At 37.7% G+C, this 7,568-nt stretch overlaps 1 protein-coding gene across 6 annotated transcripts in view; it reads left to right on the top strand.

Moving 5' to 3' along the window:
- Positions 1-2,993: 2,993 nt before the first annotated feature.
- LOC137265124 (inositol hexakisphosphate and diphosphoinositol-pentakisphosphate kinase 2-like) overlaps positions 2,994-7,568 on the top strand; it is a 72,333-nt gene continuing 67,758 nt past the window's right edge. For all 6 annotated transcript variants that reach the window (XM_067800434.1, XM_067800431.1, XM_067800432.1 and 3 more), the window contains exon 1: positions 2,994-3,102. The gene's annotated coding sequence lies outside the window, so the exon portion shown is untranslated. The remainder of the gene's footprint in view (positions 3,103-7,568) is intronic.

Raw genomic sequence — 7,568 nt, 5'->3', positions numbered from 1 at the left:
AGAAGTTTCATGGTTGTCTGTTCTTTATCACTGCACTCAGCAATATTCCAGCAATATGGCGGCAGCCTGGACCAAACAATCCAGTGATCAATAGCATGAGCATTGATCTACGCAAGTGGGACATGATGACATGTGTCTACCAACTCGGTGACCACCCAGTCCTGTTATAGGCCTCTTACAACAGGCATCGGGTACTGAAGACCAATTCTAACAGATCCCTTCACAAGAGAGAACTATTTGGTTCAGCGATGAGACAACATGTACGCAAGCTGCATCGAGTTGATGGAGGATTGCAAGGGGACCCCAGTTGCAGTGAATAACGTTTTTGCGGCAAACAACAAACCACATACGGAAAATCAACAGATTTTCAGGAAGCCAGAGATGTACATGTATATACAATCAATCAATAAGGTCCACCCACAATCCTCCATCAGTTGGGATCTGTGTGTGGTGTTACTCTCTCTATCCGTACTTTGATAACATCTGGCCCATACCGGCAATCAGCAGCATCTGAATCCTCTGCCATTCCTTGTGGGGTGACTGTGACAAATGCACATTTTTAACAGAGGGATTTACGTATATTACCGTAGATAAGCCGAATTTTGAGGACCAAAAAATCAGTCTAGCTGTTGCAGGGTGTCGGCTTATGTGTGAGACACAATGTCACGAAAGTATTTTTCAGGTCGTCAGAGCCTTTTCAGGACGATCTTACAGGCAGGGATAATCTAAAACACAGTCTCCCTGTTACAGGTTGGCGGTACACCTGCCTGGAGGAAGATTACGGCGATTACAGCCACTTTGTTATAAATGATCATTAATGATCAAGTATACAGTTTTCGTTATTTCAAAATATTTTGCTCTTAGTCATTACTAAGTTTCGTACCTATCTATTTACACAAGAGAGACTACATATGTGGTAGATTAACCCTGATTACACTTAACAATAACAAAGGTGTAATCCTGTCCGGTCGCCAATTGCAAAATGACATGTGCCAGTGCGATCAGCTGTTTCCTGTGACTTCATATACGGTGATTGCGTCTATCCTGTTGTTTTTGTAGCCACACAACTTGTGTCACAAGTGATAACGTGTAGCTTGACCTTGGATTTTGCGTCCAAGCTAGTCCTAAAGAGGTTTGGTTGGTTCATTTGGGTTTTTGTTTTGATGGTTATGGTAATGCATTGATGGCATCGTTCTGCAAACAGACAGTGAGGTCTCGTGATAGGTGAGGTCCTGGATCAATGTCCGACGATCGGCAAGGGGACAGCCATCAAAATGTGGCACAACAGAGGTATCCAGTACTTCCTGTTGATAACAGTGTTTGTTGTGTGTCTTATGTAGTGAAATCCAACTCGCAGTCATCACTGAGCCACTGCCAAAGTGTTTATTATGATTTCCAGTTGAGGGGATTGGGATTTGTCTTAAGACGTTAACGAAATCAACCCCATTTTAATATCATCGTTGTTAAAAAAACCCACACACATAGGGAAATATGTAGATACAATCATTAAGTTTTCAGTACACGGCAAAAGCGCCCACAAAACAGCAACGACCCTTCAGCTTTCAGACAAATGATACAATGATTACAACTCCTTTTCCACCCATGTTTGGTTGTATAAATCTACTCCAGTGTCAGTGTTTGCCCATAACTCTCAAAATCTGTAGTACGTAAGGACCCTGTGCCTAGATATTCAAAGCTCTGTTAGCGCCAAGACAATCGAAAGTGTTAATGTATGACACTTACGACTATCTTAACGCTAATTAAGGGAGCTTCTAAAACGTGGGCCCAGAACAATGTTGTAGGTCCTGATCAGAATGTGTACATCTTAATGTGAGAATAATATTCTTCGTTATTGGCGATGAGGCCATAAGGGCCTGCAGAAAACAAAAGCTGTAGGTACGAGTGGTTTTCAATCGGCTTTGAGCCTAATATAAGGAACAACCTTAATTTCGAACGCAGCACAGAAAAGAGATGTGCTGTTTCAGCACTCTATAACCTATATACTCATACATGAATCTTTTGTACAGTTACATTTTGTAAAGTCTCTCATAATACCGCATGGACTGGTCCTATATCTTAATCTTTTAATGAACTATATATGTGTATGTGCTTTAGTTACTCTATACTAGTATATATGAGGGCTGAGACTCAACTGGCTATCTGTCTGCTTGCCTTTTCCTTGCAGGTGTGTATGTGTAGATTACTATTCACTTATAGGAAATTTATAAAATACCCAGATGTTACATGAAATTGATGATCCTAGGTTTAAAGTCCAAAATATAAACATGTACATTGACTTGCATGTAGGATGACACTGAACTACATGGGAATATCTTACAGATGGCTAGGTTGTGAAGTAACTCAATTATGAAAGGGTCATGGGCTATCAGTAGTACTTAATGGGTTGCGAAGCAGAGCTCGCAAATCCTGGGATATTATCAGTGTTCCCTCGGGGTTAAAACAACAACAACATGCATTGCCTAAGCATCAACCAGCCCCAGCAGAGATCATATACATGTGTTATTATATGGTCTCTGGCCCCAGAGAATCGCTCTAGATTCGTGCCCCTGTGGCATGTATAATATTATCAATTCTCAGTCGACCCTGCTTCTGTTTTCAAAACAGCACAAGGCAAACTAATATTGCAACAAAGGATTCAGTTGTAGTCCATTTTTCAACAAGCGAAAGTTCTCTTAACGGAAAAGCACATACTTCAAGAAATGTATAAATAAAGAGAAACTTTGCATACTGACTCTCACTGGTAATTCTCTCTTTAGAAACGTCAAGAGTTTTAAGAACGCCAGGTGCAATGTTTCAACAAGGATCTATCAGCACCTTCTAATTACGCTTCAACAATTTCAGTTTCAATTTCAAATTAACAACTGTATAATTTCACGTAATACATGTTATGCTACAGTCTCAATTGTAGCGCAACTGGAAAATCGCCAGAGGTCAATGAAGAAGGTTATTGCAAGAGTTGTCTTTTCTTGAATAGAAGCACTTCCGTTTTGACATTCGATGGCAACAGCTCAAGAATGTAGACCTTTGTAACTGCCTAAACGATGTTTCTTCATTGGGAGACAGGAGAAGAAACTTAACATGGTAGGTAAAATAACATTATTCTTCTTAATATCAGGCCTGAATACACGATGACATATTAACTTATCGTCGCACTGGTATCCAAACGCACAGCTGGTTAGATCTATGCCTTTTCAGACCCAAACTGCCAGAGGTCGAGCAGACGTGAATTTGTAACTGTTCGTGTGCAGATATTTGAGTGAGATTGAGGAGTCTAATGTTCCTTTCGCAGCCACCTTGTTTGACACTGGCGTACATCCTTGTGCCTTTCGGTAACTGGGCTTGGTTAATGTTACTTACCGTATTTATGTTTTTATTAAAACATGAGAGAACAGCATGCAGCGATGAAAGATACCTGTGCCGGTGTTGGATTATTTCGAGAGAAATGTTGTTTTGGGGCAACTTCACTGCTGACTGGATCGTGGTATTTATTGTGCTTTCTTGTAAATTAAGTTTCGGAAGATGTTATAATTCTGTACTTATGCTGTTCACACACTGCCTTGGTGACAAAAATGTTCCAAATCTCTTAATTACATGTATGTACTCTGAATCTAATTGTCAAAAGATGAGATAAAATAGCCCAAAATCTTAAATGCAAAATTTTATATTTATGATAGGATTGGTGAGGTCCAAGAAAGGGAGATTGTTCTGCTGCTCTGTTACATTGTAAACTTATTTCTAGGGTGTTGATTGTTGGTCTAGAAGTTTATATGGTCATGATGGTTGTCTGGGATAGAAAATGTATCATCATCATTCCTGTTGAAATAGCCAGAGCAATTTCCTCAGTGTGTACAAGTATTTCTATTTGCCAAAGTACATTTGTTATTGCCACAGTACATTCTAAAAAAAATTGTCATCAACATGGTGCAAGCATTATCATCACCATCCACACAAAGAATCATCATCACGTGTTCAGGGTGAATTTACTGTAATATACCTGCTATGTTTACTCCAGGCTAATATGCATACAGATATTCAGATGTACTGTCAAATTGTGTTATGCTTTTATAACATCTAAATTGGTGTAATTTTCCCAAGGTGCATCGAATGAGGATTAGAAAGCACAAAGTTTTACTGGGTTTGCATGAAAGAATGCTGTATATTTGATTGCCTTATAGTAGTTAGTATATCCCTTTGAAGCACTTTAAAATCTGGCTTTATGTTTATGGTAGTTTTATATAGCATATTTTTCACTATTAAAAACCCCAGATTAAGTGGGTTGTTGTTTTAACCTCTGAAACCATAGATAGTATTTTCGTGTGACAAGTTAATATTTCCTTCAGACAGTATATCAAGGCAATCATCATACTTCCTTCCATACTTCATGGTATAACAGCAAGAGTCAGTAGGTTATTCAAAGTAGGATGAATGCCTGTCAACAGCTGACCAAAATTTGCAGTGTGTCAATTTATTCCAGAGCTGTGTGGCCTCCCTGGTGGAAGATATGCCCAGTTGTCTGGTAGTAGAGGATATCCGTAGACCGACTGGTTTCCTGACATATCAGACAAAGCACAAATAACACATCTTGTCTCTGTAGCTTTACGCTGGCAACAGGTTAGATAGTTTGCTTGTGAATGAGTGAGTGATTATTTAATGTCACATCTGCAATATCTCAGCCCTGTTGTGACGAAATATACAATAAAAAATGAAAATATTTTGACGGGTAAAACCTGTCGATGATGGACAGTAAAAATACTAGATTATCACAGATTTGAATGTAAAACTAGCATGTAAAACTAAAATATTTTAATTAAAGAAGACAATACAATATAAAACATGGGCTATTGCTTGCCAACAACTAGTTTGCTTGTGAATAGAAACAACTTTATACCAGAGCTGTCTACATACTGCCACTGAAGACGCCCATCTGGTACAAACACACATTGTACCTTTTGAATTTAAAAAAGTACAAGCAGTGCGTGAATTAATAAAATCCTCTAACATTTTGAAATCCTGGGGTAATGTTATTATTCAGTATATTGTAAAATACGTTCATTGTATTGATAGAGATTGATAAATGCGCCACTTTGCAAAAAAAATTGAATTTTTCACTCATTGACCTTTGACCTCAATTAGTGACTTAGTTGGGTATTTTTGAGCTTAGCAAACAACAGATTCATATTCAGCGCAAAGTATCTACCCGAGGATATGTGGTTTGCTTGCTTTTACTCGGAAATGTCTCATGCATCCTTAAAATGCACATTTCTGAGAAATTTGACAAGGCTATTAGATTGTTTCAGAAGCAGATTCACAGAATGAGCACACTAATGAGTCTGTGTAATTCATCAAGTATAACTTATGTTTAGTCATTAAGATCTTGAATTTCCTCAATTTTGGTCATGAATATCTCAGTTAGGAGAGGTGAAAGGATATGCCATGAATCTGCTGATACACCTTGCCATTTAAAGTGGGATGTTTCAAAACAGCTGTATACATGGCTGATGATGCTGTTGATGCTCACGTAAAACCTTCCATTGACAGCATCATATCAACCCGAAACATCCTATAACAGATTATATCAATATATTCATCACCACTCAAACCACCATCACCAAATCAAGAGAGCAACTGCTGCCACACTTTTTTACCATCTTATCCCATGAGGCTTCTTTTTTACAAACTGTTTTTCACCTTTTATCGCAGCATGTTAGTCCTATCTTACTGCAACATCTTAGTGCTCTTTATATGGTATTTATCTATATGTGCATGATTTTAGCGTTCTTGTAAAGTGCGTTGTGATTCAGTGTTTTGTTTACGATGTAACCAAAATTTCCCTCGGGATAATAAAGTATTATCTTATCTTATCTTATCTTATCTTATCTTATCTTAAGATACACAAAAACAATCAGTACATCTGACATATTGCAGCAACAAGTAGATCATGTGAAGACAACATTCATCATACACAATGGTTTTCTTAAGAAACTTGTTGAAACCATTATAAAGAAAACACTAGAAGATCAAGTTCAGTGTTCTCCGAAACCGGAACCATCTCCCATCCAATTCAGCATCCCGTATGTTGGGTCCATTATCCACCAAGTCAGTAGACTTCTAGAGAAAACGTCCATCACTGACACAACTTTCTCGTCTGGCAAAATGCTCAAAACTTGGTTATGTGCAAATGGTAAGGATTGCTCTCAGACTATCTCAAACCCCAAAGGCTGTGTGTATAAACTAAAATGTGATATCTAATTTGATGAGGCAAGCAGACCAGTAGCTACAGGAGTGAAAAAACACAAGACATCAGTCAACAAATCATATCAACAGTTTATCAACACTTTGTGAATAATCATAATCATGAAACTGCCCAAGGAACTGAAGTCTTCGCAAAAAGAGGGAAGCACAAGTTGATTAAAGCTATGTACATCAAACATACAAAACCAGCAATAAGGAGGAATCAGGGTGTGTACCTCCTGAAAAATGGTTCATAAATCAATACACAATACCCTACCTTCATAACTGTACCCATATTTAAACCATTATTTCTATGTATGCACTGTAATTACTAATTTTCAATACATGTATGAATAAGTATCTGTACATTTCCAAATTAATCAATAATTGCGTTAAAAAAGTATATGTACATTTCTAGATCAGTCCAATTGTCAGTAAACAATATTTAATATATTCATAATAATATGTATCTCTAGTAGCCCTGTTACTTAGCTCAATCCACATGCATTGCATTATCATAGCTTTGCAACATCATGGGCACAAGTAACAGTTACTGTCCATTAGTTTTACCTGATGATGTTGCTAGAAGAGGCCCTGAAACATATCCAAGAGATGAAATCCAGAAAATTCTTTATATACTGTATATACTGTGCACATTGTTTATTGATCTAGATTATGGTATAGTAGTGATCACATGGATAAAACCATCACATTGAAATGTTTAATGAATGGAATGACTGGAATGTACTTTCATCAGTTGATGAAGGAGCAAGAATTAATGTGTAATCAGATTACTGTGCATAAGCTGACCTCCATAGATAAGCCGACCCCCTAGCTTGACCCTTAAAATCAGTGTCGAAATGGTATGTTTGTAACACTGTGATGAAAAAAGCTTGGCCATAATCCAGTCCCAAGTGATGAAAACAGTGTTCCAAGAAATCCCAGTTAGTAGAAGCATGTACACGAAGCAGCATGCCAGGGTGGAAACACGTACGAGGAAGGCATGAGCGACACTCACCAGTCATAAAAATGAAGTCTTGGATCTGCTCAAAATGTAGCTTTCAAATTATGCATTGATAATAAAGAAGAGCTAGCTTTCTTTGCTATTTATCACTTTTGGATAAATAGTCCAGTAAATGTTAACACCAAATAACATGAAGATTTATTTTTTCATAATTACATCATCATGATTGTCTCATAAAAAAACAGGGCAAGTGGAAAATTAGGACAAGTTGCTTTCTTGAAGTCACTTGCCTTGTGGCAATCTGTGTTCTGATTTTTAGAAGCCAGGGCACATTTCAGTATTCTGAAGTGGA

Source organism: Haliotis asinina, chromosome 15, assembly GCF_037392515.1.
Source record: "Haliotis asinina isolate JCU_RB_2024 chromosome 15, JCU_Hal_asi_v2, whole genome shotgun sequence".
Lineage (NCBI taxonomy): Eukaryota > Metazoa > Mollusca > Gastropoda > Lepetellida > Haliotidae > Haliotis > Haliotis asinina.
This window is presented reverse-complemented; position numbering and strand designations above follow the sequence as displayed.